This window comes from Pleurodeles waltl, chromosome 3_1 (genome assembly GCF_031143425.1).
Source record: "Pleurodeles waltl isolate 20211129_DDA chromosome 3_1, aPleWal1.hap1.20221129, whole genome shotgun sequence".
NCBI classification, from domain to species: Eukaryota; Metazoa; Chordata; class Amphibia; order Caudata; family Salamandridae; genus Pleurodeles; species Pleurodeles waltl.
The window spans coordinates 175,594,093-175,609,363 of record NC_090440.1 but is presented as its reverse complement, the minus strand read 5'-3'; the positions used below and the strand labels follow the sequence as shown (position 1 = coordinate 175,609,363).

Below are 15,271 nucleotides of genomic sequence, written 5' to 3'. Positions count from 1 at the left end.
ATTAACACAATACATAGTACTGGCCACCAATATATTGTACATCTCATTGATGCCACACAGGCTGTATCAACAGGCACACAAGATGTTTAACTGGCACACAAGTGCACATTTTAGCTTATGAGGGGGGAAAGGATGGTGTTGAACAGAGTCAATTGTGCACATGAGGTACAGACCTGCTCCTCTGGTGAGCCATAGAGCTGTCCATACAGGGGAAGGACCTAATTAACAAGCCTCTCCAGCTCCTCTGGAGAGAAGGCAGAGGCTCTATCACCTGCTGAACATGGCGTCATTGCTTATAGAGGCTGTACACAGCAGCTCAAGTAGTGGAGGTTTTGCTGACAGCAGTGTCAGGAGTCAAGTGAGTGACTTTGCACAACACGGCGGTCACGTCCAATGTTCCCTGTAAGGCGTGCGCGCGCACCTTTCCTTCCCCCATCGCGCAGGCCCCTTCGGCAAGCGCGCACGTTAATAAATAAGCCTTTTAGAGCGATATACGTGCTCCCCTAAGGCAGATAATGCTCATATTTGAATCTGGATTGAAGTGAATGAAAACAGCGTTTAAATGCCGCGGGGAGTGTTTTAAACATCATTTGGCGTACTTTAGCATACAAGCCAGCAAGTGATATTTATGTTGAAAATTAATGGTTAATGAGCTAGGAAATGCTTCAGAACTGTAGGAAATGTGCTGTTATCAACTTTTCCATCATTGTCATACTTCATAGTTGTTTATATGCATTATCACTTTCTCAGCTCAAATAAGCCTTTTAGAGCGATAGTCGTGCTCTCCTATTGCAGAAAATGCTCATATTTGAATCTGGATTGAAGTGAATGAAAACAGCGTTTAAAGGCCGCGGGGAGTGTTTTAAACATCATTTGACGTACTTTAACATACAAGCGAGCAAGTGATATTTATGTTGAAAATTAATGGTTAATGAGCTAGGAAATGCTTCAGAACAGTAGGAAATGTGCTGTTATCAACTTTTCCATCATTGTCATACTTCATAGTTGTTTATATGCATTATCACTTTCTCAGCTCAAATAAGCCTTTTAGAGCGATAGTCGTGCTCTCTTATTGCAGAAAATGCTCATATTTGAATCTGGATTGAAGTGAATGAAAACAGCGTTTAAAGGCCGCGGGGAGTGTTTTAAACATCATTTGGCGTACTTTAGCATACAAGCGAGCAAGTGATATTTATGTTGAAAATTAATGGTTAATGAGCTAGGAAATGCTTCAGAACAGTAGGAAATGTGCTGTTATCAACTTTTCCATCATTGTCATACTTCATAGTTGTTTATATGCATTATCACTTTCTCAGCTCAAATAAGCCTTTTAGAGCGATAGTCGTGCTCTCCTATTGCAGAAAATGCTCATATTTGATCTGGATTGAAGTCAATGAAAACAGCGTTTAAAGGCCGCAGGCAATGTTCCTCTGTTTCCTCTAACTGGGGTGTAGGTGGCACTTAACAGGTCATGTCCTTGGGGTGTGCAACAAGGTCACAAAACTGCTTTGATGCCCTATTGCATGGAGCAATGATATCCCTTTTTTGCTTTAGTGGTATGGAGAGGCTAATGCCAAAAATCTTGGCTAGTTATGCGCTGCGCGCGCGTGAATGGTCAATTTCTTGGCGCACTTATCCTTGGCTGCTGCGCAGAGAGACCGCACACTGCCACACACAGTGGAAAGAAATTAGAGGGAACATTGGTCACGTCTGCCACGTATCTGGTCATCACGGCCGACTGACACAGCCATTGGGCCGCGACCACCATAGGCAACAACATTAGCCTGTGGTTGTGTATTCCATGGTTAGAAGTGCCAACTGCCCAGACATTTTGGCGGCCTGAAATACTGTATATGGCTTTGTAAACTGCATCACCCATACACTATATGTGTTGTAGTGTCACAAACATCCTTATACTATCTTGTCATGTGGGTCCTACTACACAACCACCAGTTTAGTGAGTTTCAGGGCACAGATGGCATTTGACAGCAGTGCATGGTCCACCGACGGTCTTTTTGGCGGTTGGAAAATACAGTCATGTTTTGAGGGGCAGTTGTGTAGCAGATAGATGAATTTTGCCCAAATCCATGTTATGAACACATGTGTTGACAACCGTGGGCGTTGCATGTCACCCTTGTGTAGTTGCCAGCTGGGATCTGTACTGTCTATCATGTCTACCCAGTCAGAAATTCTTTGCCACATGATATTATTGGCATGCATCATTTATGTTGGTGTGGACACACTGACTAATGTTACAAATCATGTCTTGTCACATATAGGTACCCTGGGAGAGGGAGTATGCAACAACCTCCTGTCTGCCTTCCACTGTCAGACATTCAGACCATGGATCGACAGCATTTAATTTAGTTATACCGCCTGGATATGGTGTATGAGACCAGTGCCAAGACAGCTTGCACAGTGTTTGAATGGAAGCTCAGAAGTGGCCATTGGACTTGTTTTGTGTGCTGTGGTGGACCTGATGCATCATGTTTGTCATCATGTGGGCATAAAATTTGTAGTCCTATCTTATGACCAAGTCATTTTTCCTTCACATTGGCAAAACACTCTTGTTTGTATGACCTATATGTACCTGTACATGTGTTTCATCATTGTAGGCTACAGTGCCTGTGCCACAACAATGACATATGTCTGTGTCATACCACCAGATGCATGGGCATTGGATTATGAAAGCCCTGTGATCAGGGACTGTTGTACCGCCATCTGTCTGTATGTTGGATTATGTGATGTTGAAATACTTTGGTGTGGTATGTGATAAGGCCAAGTAGATGACCACATCAATGTTTGCCTATTCTACAGGACAAGTCTGAGAAATCCCTTCCTTCAATGGTCTGGAGGTACCGTTCAACATCTTCATGTACTCAGTATGAGTCAATCATTTTTGATTTCCAGTAGTACTGACAGATTGACAGCCTATCCTCTGAACACTGTAATAAAAGTTTTAGTTTGAACATAGACTTGTATGTATGTGTTTGTATGGGAGGGTTGTAATCATGCGCTGGACCCTGTACATGCAACATATCCCATTTTGAACAAGTAGATTGTATCATCATTGTATGGTTCACATGCTCTGACATATGTACATGGCTAAATATGAAATCAAATTCAGCAGACTAAGTGTCAGTGAAGGGTGTTTTTATTGTGCAACCATGACTAACAGACAATATATGACATGACTCAACAAAAAAACAAATGTGAAGGAGTCAATCATGAAGAATGAAATCTTTGGAGTAGATGCCCCACCATTGGGAGTCTAAAGTCGAGAGTACTCCTGCCATTGAAAATGGTAGGTGGTTCAGGATCGGTCCTGGGTGAATGTGTAAATCACAATGGAGGTCCTTAAGGAAGAGGGTTATTACTGGCAGTGGTGGGTGTCTTGCCATCCGCACCTCCCGGATTTTTTTGCTGGATGTCCCCTCTTGGGGGTGGACCTGCTGCTGCGGTGTCTGGGCTGTGTTGTTCCTCTGGCAGGGCCTCCCTTCCAGTGGCTGCCACAAATGTTTGCTGGGCATACTGTTCACTGGTCAAAGGAAGGGGTAGGCTGGCGTTGAAAAGCCCAGCTCAGGGTGATGTGTATGTCCCTCATCACCCCTGTTAGGGAGGCCATGTTGGTATTGTAGGCCTCCATCTGTTCCGCTCATGTCCCTATGCATGTCCTGCAGTAGCTGCTTGATTTCCCGCAGTTCTGTCAACACATGGTCCATCACGCCTTGTGACTCCTGATAGACCCTCAAAACACGGCTGTTGGTGTCTTGGCCAAGAGCAGCTCAAGTGGCCTCACTCTGCTGGCCCATAACATCCCTCCCATGCACCATACCCCCACTGGCCTGTGCCCTTGCCATAGGATGCCCCCTCCAACTGAGTCCTGGACCCTCATTGTCTGAAGTGTTGTGCTGCTCCTCAAGATCCAGGACTGGAGGGCACACGATGGAAGACACTGTGCTCGGGACAAAGGTGGGGGGGGGTGAATGGTTGCCTGTGATGTTGAAGCAACAGGGCTGGGAGGTGATGTTGTGGAGTGTCGTCGTCACTGAGGGGGCTACATCCAGGGGGTAGTGGCAGTCTGTTCCGTGGCCTCTGTGTGCCCAGCAGCAGATCCACCTATTGATGTAAAACGTACATTGTTATAGTTGTATTGTGACATCTACCTCCAACAGTTTAAAGTTGCAGCAAGCAAAGACCTTGTACACATTTAAGTTGTAGTAAATCCCTTTGTGGCAAGTAACCACGGTATTAGGTGAATTGACATGACATGTGTGAAGCATGCCAACTCAATTAGACTCAAGCAGCTGGTGAGATGTGCAGATCAGTTGCACGAGGGACGATGGCCTGAAAATGACATCTTTCCACCAGTGCAGCCAATACAGTGGATATGAAAGATATGGCTTTGACCATATGGGGACCTAGTTGAGTTGGATGCAGGCAGACCCAGGACTTAGTTACATATGTGACTGGAGTCATCTTGTGCACAGTGCTGTGTCAATGTGTCTGCTGCCAATCTGGTGATGCATCTTGAGACCTTAGTAATACTTGTTGAACACATTGGGTAAGCTATCCTTGCTGTCCTCAGTAGTTTCATCTTGGGTTATCAAGCCAAGGTTGAACTAGGTAGATAGACACATCTTTGATTTGAGCATGACCTGTGATTGATCACTCCCAGGTGAGTACACTTCATTTGTGAGTTGTCAAGCAAAGGTCTTTGGACAAGAGAACACTGGGATGGTGGTTAAAGTTGTGAAACAGTGCCTCCTCTTGAGCAATGTTTTCCCCCCAGGTGAGTAAACCTTATTTGTGAGTTAACAAATAGGGGTCTATGGACAAGAGAACATGGGGATCATGGTTGGAGTTGCTGAAACAGTGCCTCCTGGGAGTTGCTTTTAGGGCAGTCCATGTATTACACACACTGAACAAATGTTATCCCCTCAGGTGAGTGAAACTCATTTGAGAGTTGACAAACAGATGTTTTGGTGCATATGACCACTGTGCTAGTGGTTGGAGTTATTGGAACTGTGCCTATTGTGCTTTGCAGTCAGGTCACTGTCTCTACTACACACACTTGACCAATGTTACCTCCCCCCCAGGTGAGAGAAGTTTATTTTTAAGTTAACAAACAGTGGTCTTTGGACAAGAGAACACTGGGCTAGTGGTTGGAGTTGCTGAAACAGTGCCTCCTGGGAGTTGCAGTGAGGTCACTCTCAATACTCCACAATACTTGACAACTGTTGTGTTTTACATATCTGTATGCAGCCTGCATTTATGTATGAGCATAAATTGCCATTTTGGGACATGCCATGGATCCCTGCATCTGTTTCTGATATTATGAGATTTCCAGGCCCCATTTGAGCATATGATTTGTGATGGGCCTCAGTAACTGTGGTTTTGGGTCAAATGATACACATTGAGAGTGTTTAAACTTAGATACTCTGAGTATTGAATGTTGGTGAGGTACATGAACACGACAGTGGGTTAAGGTGAGGTGTAAGCATACATGACATTACATTTTGGTGACAGTTTTTGTATTGTGACTTACCAGACTCCACTCTCCCAGGTATTCCTGTCAAGCCCTCAGGATGTAGTATGACCAAGACCTTCTCCTACCGAGGAAAGAGTATTAATGGGATGCTGGGAGGGCCACCGTCACTGTCTTTGGCCTACAGATGTTGCCTGGAGATCAGGGCATGGGCCTGGTCGCAGGGTGGTGCCTATAACATTCACTCTGTTGACGATCCTGTCCCACATTTCCATTTTCCTACTGAGACTTGTGCTCCAAACAATTGTGGCTCTACTCCTATGATTTTATCCACCATGATTCTTAACTCATCTTCCGAAAAACAGTGATTATTTGAATGTGACATGGGAAAACAATATTAAGGGTGACAGGGACTTACTTAACAGGGGAAGTGCAATAAGGTGTGAAGGGACAAAAGTGTGTGCAGGGTGTTGAATGGGATGGTGAAAAAAACAGGGCACCTAATCTATATATTCTATTAAATGAAAGCTGCTCAGGCTTCTTTGTCTTGCTGTGTAAATGCAAAGGATTGTGGTTTGTGAAGGGGTGTGTTTTATAGTGTGCTTTGCAGGTGTGTCCACTTGGCCAATGTGTGTCAGCTGTGTTGTTTTTGAATTCATACACTGTGCAGTTGTCTGTTATATTGTTGACTGAGAACCACCATGGTCCTGACCGCCATTGGCTGGCCACCACAAAGGGACCTTTATGTCAACTGTGTGATTGTAATATGCTCGGTGGTTGGCCTCAGCGCTGGTGGCACTGGATCTCGGATTGCCTATGTCCAGGCCCCCAGGCCGTTGATGGTCTGCCTTTTTTTCTTGACGGTCAGGGGTCCTGCCTGTATAACTCATAATAGGGGAGTCTGGAAAACCGCCAGCATGGTGGTCTTTTCAGGACTGCCAACATGGCGGTCTGGCGGTCCGACTGCCAAACTTGTAATCAGGGAGTCAGGTCACTCTCTCTACTACACACACTTGACCAATGTAATCCCTCCAGGTGAGTAAACTTAATTTGTGAGTTAACAGACAGGGGTCTTTACTGTGTCTTTACTGTGGAAATCCAGATCCTTTAGCTGGGTAAGGTAGCAGGTTGTATAGAGGAAGGCTCCACGTTGGATAGGCGTTAGAAAATTTTTCTTCGGTTCTGGTGGGAAAATCGCTGGGCTGGAGCAGGAAAATGTAATTTTTGTACCCAGTGAAGTGCTTTCACTGATTGAATACTTTTGACGCCTTCGCCTGGTTGAGTTTTACATTTAGTCATAGTCTATTTTTCTGAGCTTGGAATCCTCAGGTGGGGCAGGCTGAAGCATGTGTCCGACAAGGTTGGATATGTTCTCACTGAGGTCCCACTGAATCAGATTTACTACTGCAGTGGAGCTCAAAGTGAGGGAAACCTGTTTCTTTAGCCCAGCGAGGTAGCACCTTTGTTCTAAAATTGTTCTGGAGATTTTAGTGTTCAAGAATTCCCAGCTTTGTTACCACACTGTAAGTCAGCCAACTCACCATTGGAGTCCTCTTTTTTGTTTGGTACAAGTGGGAGCATGTTCAGTCCTTCAATTCTCCTCCCCGGTCTCAAACAGCAGGTGCAATCCTTCTTCTGTTCTTCCACACGTCCAGAGCGTTATGAAGAAGGTGCCTTGGAGTGCCACATTTAGACCTTGGCACTAGCTTATGGGTGGGGATGACTCATGGCCCTTTCCTAACCAATAGGGTAAAAGCTCCCAGGAGTAACCCTACTCACTTTTGCAGCAGTCTCTGTGTGCTCTACTACAAACAGTCCTACGTGCCCCTCTCTTACTAAATCCAAGATGGAGAAACTGTGGTCTCCTTTTGCAGAGCCTATGAGTCCATCCAGATTCATAGGCAGGGTAATTAGTAATCCCCTCCTCCTTGGTCACTGCAGTTCTGGGGACAGCTTTCCCTCCTCTGGCTTTGTTGCTTGACAAATGAAGGGGTCTGAGCAGGTGTCATCTGACATCTGCTTATGACAGGAGAGGCTCCTTTGATGCAAATTAGGTTCCTGTTTCTAAAAGTCCCTTTTCCTTTATGTCTATTAGAAATCTCACTTTATCATTAGGTTGGGATTTTCATAAACATTCAAAGCAGTTGTTTAATCATTTTCCTCACTAGACCCCAGCCTGAGATAGCAGAATTAATAATCTATATTGCTTCCCAGTTTTTCTCAGTGGACCCTCAGGCATCTTACAGTGAAAATAGCTTTTGGATGCCATTCACTGTAAGGACAAGTTTACTTTAAACTATTACTTTTCAATACCGTACACTATGCCTTGTGGGCCACAAGGCTTACATAGGTGTGATTTATTAATATTTAAATAGGAGGTTTCTCCTGTCAACAATGGTCATTTTGAAAGGTTAGGTTTCAGTTTTAAAACTGCAGCAGCCAAGCTACAATGGTAGGCCTGGAATCTTGTTTGTCTTGTCATACTAGTGACTGGCACAGTACTGCGGTAGTCCATAGGTGATATTTAACTTTCCATGCCATGGGTGATTTATGAGACACTATGGGGCAGATTTATATTTTTTCACGCAAAACTGGTTCGTGCAGTTTTGTGTGAAAAATATAGCGCTGGCTAGCGCCATTCTAAGATACCAGCCGGGCCCAATATTGATGTAATGGTGCTATCCAGCACTAATGCCCAAGGACGCTAACAGGGCTGGGGTGGGGTGACGTAGGGGAAACCGGGGCTTGTGCGCCGAATTATGGTGCTACACTGTTTAGAGGCAGAAAAATTGCCTGGCGCACAACCCCCATAGACAGGGGTCTTGTAGCAGCCTTCAGCCTGGGCGCCCACTGGCTGTTTCAGCCTCTGCTGATACTGCTCCACCATTTTCCGCTCGGGGGCTTGAGACCAAGGATTATATAGCAGCGGCAACTGGGTTTGGGCTTGCAGCTCACAGGCTTGAATTCACTGGAGCTAGTGGAGCCAGTGGAAGCTCGCTGGTGCACGCAGGCACGCAGATGTAATTTGCCTGCCACCGCTGGGTGCTGCAGAGTCCTCTCTAGAGCCACACAGGGAGCTCACACTCAAGTAATAAGGAGTAAGGAGTGGATAGTGTGGACGGAGCAATACAAGCAAAAGAAGGCACAAAGAAAGGAGAGTGACCTGCCTACAGTTCTGTACTGTTGCAAGAGGGAGACTTTTTTGTATTTGGCACTTTGGATTTGGCACCTGGCATTTGGAATTTTGGCGTTGGAGTTTGGAGTCTTGGAGGTCAAGGAAGCTCAGGGAAAATTTGTGAGGGGGCCACAGGAGTCTGATCTGGGACTGGTGTTAGGCAGCTAGCAATAGGCTGCAGTGCTACCCTCTGCACAGAAGCGGCCGACAGTAAGTCGGTGTGGCTTGGGCAGGGTATACACTGCTGCTTGTCCCACAGTGTCCTAAGGAAGAGACTCAGCAGACACAACAGCTCCCCTGGCCAGGAAAAGAAAGCAGCCAAACCAAAACCTAAACTGCAGCTGATTGAGCCTACAATCGAGCCTCTTATAACTTTCCCTGGCATGGCCCTAAGATGGAAACCTGAAAGCTGCCTGGTTGACCTTCACAACTCTAACAACTCTAACATGGGCACAATCCCTACCAAGCCTTTCGTCTGTACTCATCAGCTCAACACCAAGTTTACCTTCTTGAAGGACATGGGCTCAACCCTGTTCTCAAGCTATGAAGGGCTCAAGGGAATGCAGATGCCCTTATTGCCCGTGATGCCTACCAGCCTCCCAAAGGGACCAACTGACAGTCTCCCTCACCATCCAAGGCACCCACTAACCTCCACAAAGGGACCCCGGGGCAGTCATCTAGTGTGCATCCCGAAATGGTGGCTATGGATTCCTCAGGGACGGGGTTGCCAGCAGGTACGTGGCCGGCACAAGGAGCCCACCAGCAGGACCCCTCCAAGAATGAGCTGGTAAGGCCTACTGCACAGGTAGAAGAGTCTATCAATTTAAACTTTAGACTCAAGGAAGGAAACAAGTGTATAAGCCACCGCCTACCCCACCCAGCAACACCCGGATGCACAGCTCTCAGCTCCTTAGATTCCAGAGGTGAGCTTTGGGAAAGGGGCACCTTGGCACAAATGTCTAGCGAGGGGCAGGGCACTCTTTGTTTTGAAGAGTCTTCAATTCTGCCCCAGAAAGATTCACTGAGGCCTGCAGGTCCAGCTATTCCTATCAACAATGACAATATTCAACACTTCCCATCTTTCTGGGGGCTCAGGAATCAGGGTGTGGAAGAGCAGGAGGATCTCAAGGATCTTTTGTACCTTGGAATGCCAGAATGAGAGGAAATGTTAGCATCCTACCCACAGTCGCCCCGAACATCCCGTGTGCCCAGCCCACACAGCAAGGACATGGAGGCAAGCAGAAAAAGTCATTGTCCTTGGACAGCGTATGGGTGTCCTTGTGGAACATGGTACAGCTGTCAGTTGAGGCACTTCAATATTAGTCAAATAAAATGGTCATCCAGCTCTCACTCCTCAACACCCTGGCAGTCTTTGTTGCAGACCGATGAAAAGTAGGGGGAGGTAAATTCACTAATTAGGTGAGCACAGATGGACATTGCTCTGATACACACTAACTGCTAATGCAGTCCCATCGTTGATAAGTTATCAACTCTTCCAACTATACTCAATGACCAAATTACTGATCTTGCAAGCCCAAATCGAAGCTCCCAGTTCAACGCATAAAGCCTCTCAAAGCCTTGCGGACCATCCTTTAAATGCGAGGAGAGCTGTGGATTTCTGCCTTCTAATTCTGCTGGAGCAGAGTGCACTGCAACTCTTGCAGAAGGGAGCAATCCATCCTTAACCTCCAATACCAAACATACCTTAGGAACAACTTCAGGCCCCCCCACATCGGAGCACTCAGCAGCCACCATTGAGGCCCTCTGCTCGAATATGGCTTCAAACATAAACAATAATACTAAAACTAGAGGGACTCAGAGGAGGATAGGACGAGACAAAAAACTTACTGTCCATTACCAGGTCAGAATATACCCCCTATTCAGTGCAGCAGCAAGACAGTCCGAGCTGGTCCATGAAGAACAAGCTCCCCATTCACCGGACACCCTAGTGACTGATGGTCTGATCACCGTAAATGGAAGTGCTGTGCCTTCCAGCATCTTTGCCATGGAATCTTGCTTAAATCTGCTGGATGGCGATCATTGTGAAGGTATGAGTGGTGTCCAACAACAGGCTCCAGACGTCAAGCCTAAATAAATTGATTGCTAAGAGCTCTGAAGCTTTCCATTGCCACTTCTCTTTTAAAAAAGCTCCAGTCAGACCACACCAACATAAGTAGTTGTAGGTCTAACTCACATTTACAGTGCCTAGGTAAACTATAGGCACTAACTGGGAGAATGAAGTACCAAGCACGTATAAAGGAGTTGTGGATCATCTTTGATGCCCATCAAGATGATGTCTGCTCTGATAGGATGGCTGGGGCAGAGCTGTACCTTGCCCCATTTACACTTTAAAGGACTTTCCTCTAGCACACACAAAGGAACATGACATTAGTATTTTGCAACCCCAGACTTCTTGCAGCTTTGAGAGAGAAAAGGAAAAAAAGTCAATTCTAGTTCCAGAACTAGATGTGGGTGCAATATAAGGAATCTCCCCCTTCGAAGGCTGACACCACAGATAAATATTGGACCTCCATAGTCACTCTTAAGTACACTTCTGGACCTGTGGACATTACAAAAGGAGGACTACCTTGTTCCTCAGAGGACTGCCCTGCTACTTGAGGCCTGTATTTCTCACCAGAGGACTGCCCTGCTGCTTGAGCACTGCCTTGACCCCCAGACGGCTGCTTTGCTGCTTGAGAATTGCCCTACTCTCTGAGAAGGAAGAGTGGGCCGGCTTCTTGCATCGGAGCCTAACCTGAGTGACCTCCTGTCTGGCCTACAGGGAAAAAACAAACTCCAGAAACCTCTCTGGTACTGCTTAGCTCACCTACTCTATTGGAACTGCCTCAGCCCTGCCTCCCTAGGTCCTGGACCCTTGGTTATCACCAGTTGAGCTCCTGTAGGGAAGAAAGGCTAATTCCTGGAGTTTGGGTTTTTTTGTGACCGTGAACGGGCCCATTCACTCCGAGAATCTGCCATCCATGACAACACCAACATGCAGCTCTGGTGAACACGACTCATCACACTACTGTGACCACTAGTGACAACCATCAACCTTAGAGCTGCACTTCTGGTAACAGCAAAGACAGCTCGCAGTGACCACCAATGAGAGGCTCCAGCAGCGGCTGTCTGTGACCCCTGACTGGACTTTCACTATATAGCGCCAAGCATCCATGATGCCAGTCCTGCTCTTTGCGCTATTGCAATGATCATCCGCCACACTTTCCCTGCTCCTCGCATCCCCCTTCCCACGATCTGAACTCTTCATGCCAGACTTTGAAAAGATAATTTTTTCAGCACAACTTACCTGGTCCCTGTATCCTGACTGGCTCCATCACGGTCGGCCAGAACCTGTGACCTTCCTCAGGTCTATTACGACCAGCAAACCGAAAGTGGCATTTTGCTCTTTTAGACTCAATAAATGCCTAAATCTTTGAAATTGCATATCTCCATTCTACTGGGTGGATTTGTGTCGCTCTGGTATAATTTCATTTATGTATAAACATTTTATTGGTTTGGGAATTTTCTTATATTGTGTTTTCATTTTATTACTGTTTGTATGCTGCATAAATACTTAACACTTTGCCTCCACGTTAAGGCTGCCAGCTTTGTGCCAAGCTACAAATGGGTTAAACACAGGTTAATTTATTGACTTTTGCAGTTCAACCTGGAAAGGATTGTGGTTGTTGCCTGAGCGGGGCCTCCATTCCCCTCAACCAATAGCCAAGTTTCTTGCAGGGACATTTTAGAAGACTCCTCTGATGGAGGCCCAAGTTATAGTTACTTTTGATCACATGTCCACTACTCCATGTTTTAAATAAAATCTGGCTGAAGAAAATAATAGATAGGAAGGAGACTATGGTGGTATGAGACAAAAAGAAGAACGGTGGGGAGTTTGTGCATAGAAAGGAGATTAAAGTTGAAGACACAGGTGGTGGCAATAAGGGTGATAGCCTAGTCGCCATGTAAATAATGGATGCTGTAAAAAGCCACTTCGAGATCCCATGACCTCAGAGCAATTATGCGACTTAATCGTCCTCACTGAGATCACAGAGTTCCTCTATGGCTTTTACAGTCTTTTTAAACATCGCCAGGGTTTCCTCGAGTCTAGCTTTCCATAATATTTTCAGCATACATTACCTGCATTAAAGCAGTGAGAACATTATGTTTTATGTTTACTTTTAAATTCTAAGTGCATTCGTGTTAAGTTTAGGTTCCGTAAATTATCTTTTAATCTTTTTTAGGATTCCCAAGGGAAGTAACGTCACTTATTACTGTGCATCCTAGAACAATTGTGTACTGAAAGCCAAAATGGAAATCCAAACATTGGCCTGTAGATTAACACCTTGGAGAGACATAGCTCACTAAATCCAGACGGTTGAAGGTAAGCAACAAAATTACAAATTGTTGTCGCTGGCATTATATATGTTAATATCTGTTGATTATTCATGTAGATATTTCGGATGCTGATTAGGATTTTACCAGGCTTTTTTGTTGGTTTGTAATTTTTGCTGGGCATGCTTACCAGCATCCTAGGCATTTGAAGGGGGTTCGGGGTGATTAGGATTTGGAGGGAGAGGGGGTCAGGGTTTAGGTTTTATGGGTGGGTTGGGGTGCTTAGGTTTTAGGGGCGGGGTGGGGACTCGGGGTATTTTTAGTTTTTGGGAGTAGGGTGGGGGCTTGGGGTGGTTAGGGTTTAGGGGGTGGGGGGTCAGGGTTTAGGTTTAAGGGGTGGGTTGGGGGTTGGGGTGCATTAGGTTTTAGCGGAGGGGGTTGGGGTTGTGGTAATTTTGGGGATGGGGGTTGGGGTGGTTGTGGGGGAGGGAGGGTCACAGTAATTTTTAGGGGTGGGGGCTAGGGTGGAAGCATGCTGGAACCGTGCATGCTGATCACTAATGCCTTTACCAGGAATGCCTTTACAACGAAAAATTGTTGTAAAGGCATTCATGGTAAAGGCATTAGTGATACCAACAAGTTTGTTGTTCCGAACTCGTTGTTGAGCCATGGGTTTTCGACATATAACCATCTTAATCACCTCACTTGACAGGGTGAGGGCGGGCACATGTGGTGCCTCAGAACTATATTTACAGTTCTTCCGAAAAATTAGTTTTATTTATATAAAATACTTATAAAATTACTTGTGTAGTATAGTCCAAAAAATTTAAGAAAAAGTTGATATTCATATGTGCGACATAGTTCACAGCATAAGTAATAATACGTCATGGAAGCTACATTTTTGTAAGATATAATTTGGTACCTGCAGGTGTAAAACATTTGTTGCTCTAACCTACATAAACTAATGCTGTACACAACTACCAATGCTACTTCTACAACTATGATGTGTCCTATTACAGCATTAGACTATACATTACTCACACCCCCTCAACTAATAGTAATAGTTTTCTTTATAGTAGTGTTAGAACAAATATTGTTAATACTTTTTCACCACTAGTTCTAATAGTACCACTAATAAAACAATTAATATTACTACTGCTTATAACAATTATATTTCTGCTATCATTACTAGTAGTAGTTTTACCAATACTCACACTATTAGCAGAAAACATCTAATAGCAGTAGAAATGTATTGCATTGTCACTAGTGTTAGCAAGTTTGTAACTGTAGTCCTAGCAGGAAAGTAGTTCTAGTGCTAGTAGGGCAGTAGTGGTACTAGTAATAGCTCTGCTACTACTAGTAGTAAGCTTTCCTTTAGTATTACTTCTAATAGTATTCCTAGCACTCGTCAGATATTGAGTTAACGTGGGTGGCATGATCACTACCTGCCTAATAAACGGATTCTGGTTAAACAAAACAGATTTATTAGTAAATTCCTGCTCTACCTCTGGTAGCAATGGTGCTAACAGCAGGTAATGCCCAGAGAAAGACTGGTTTATTTCAAGCAGCACCAACAATTTTAAACTCAAGAAAACAACACAATATAATGAACAAATTTAGGAAAATTGAGGTTTAGTAAGCACAAAGACACCAGCTGTCTACATTATATAGATGAAGTGCAATAACTAAAGGACAATATTATGACAATATTTATCAGTGCTCCATGATAGGAGTGTTTTGGCTTCACTGGATCCAGGATATTCTGGGTGGAGTTTTTTTGGATAAGATCAACAAACTACTCTCCAAGCAGCTTATAATGGGTGTAAGAAATTAGGTTATTAGTTCAGGGGGTGTGAGCCTCATTGAAGCAGTAACCACAATCCTTGTTAAGGTGGACCACAAAAGTCACTAAATAAACTTGTGCTTAACCTGTGGCAGTTTGGCAAATGACAGTCAGGCTTACCTTAGAGGCAATAAGTAAAGAATTTCTACAGCACCTTAACTGTAATAAAGTGAAATCACCACACATGGAAACTCCCAAACCAATTTAGAAAAATAGAGTAAAATGTAATAAATGTTATGACACCAACACCACAAAAATCCAGTAATTAGATCCAGTCATAAATTTGTAATGTTTTAGATGAAAATAGTGCAAAAACAACAAAGTACCACTTGCAGGTTTCTGATCTCACTGACCTGGGCCAAAGTCACCAGTTCAGGCCAACCTCCAGGTTTGTCCCAGTGAAGAGTTCACGTTCTCTGAATCCAAGTGT

At 44.8% G+C, this 15,271-nt stretch overlaps 1 protein-coding gene across 2 annotated transcripts in view; it reads left to right on the top strand.

Annotated features, from left to right (window-relative positions):
- OTUD7A (OTU deubiquitinase 7A) overlaps positions 1-15,271 on the top strand; it is a 1,097,633-nt gene that overhangs the window by 591,431 nt on the left and 490,931 nt on the right. For both annotated transcript variants that reach the window (XM_069222100.1, XM_069222099.1), the window contains exon 5: positions 12,908-13,047. The gene's annotated coding sequence lies outside the window, so the exon portion shown is untranslated. The remainder of the gene's footprint in view (positions 1-12,907; positions 13,048-15,271) is intronic.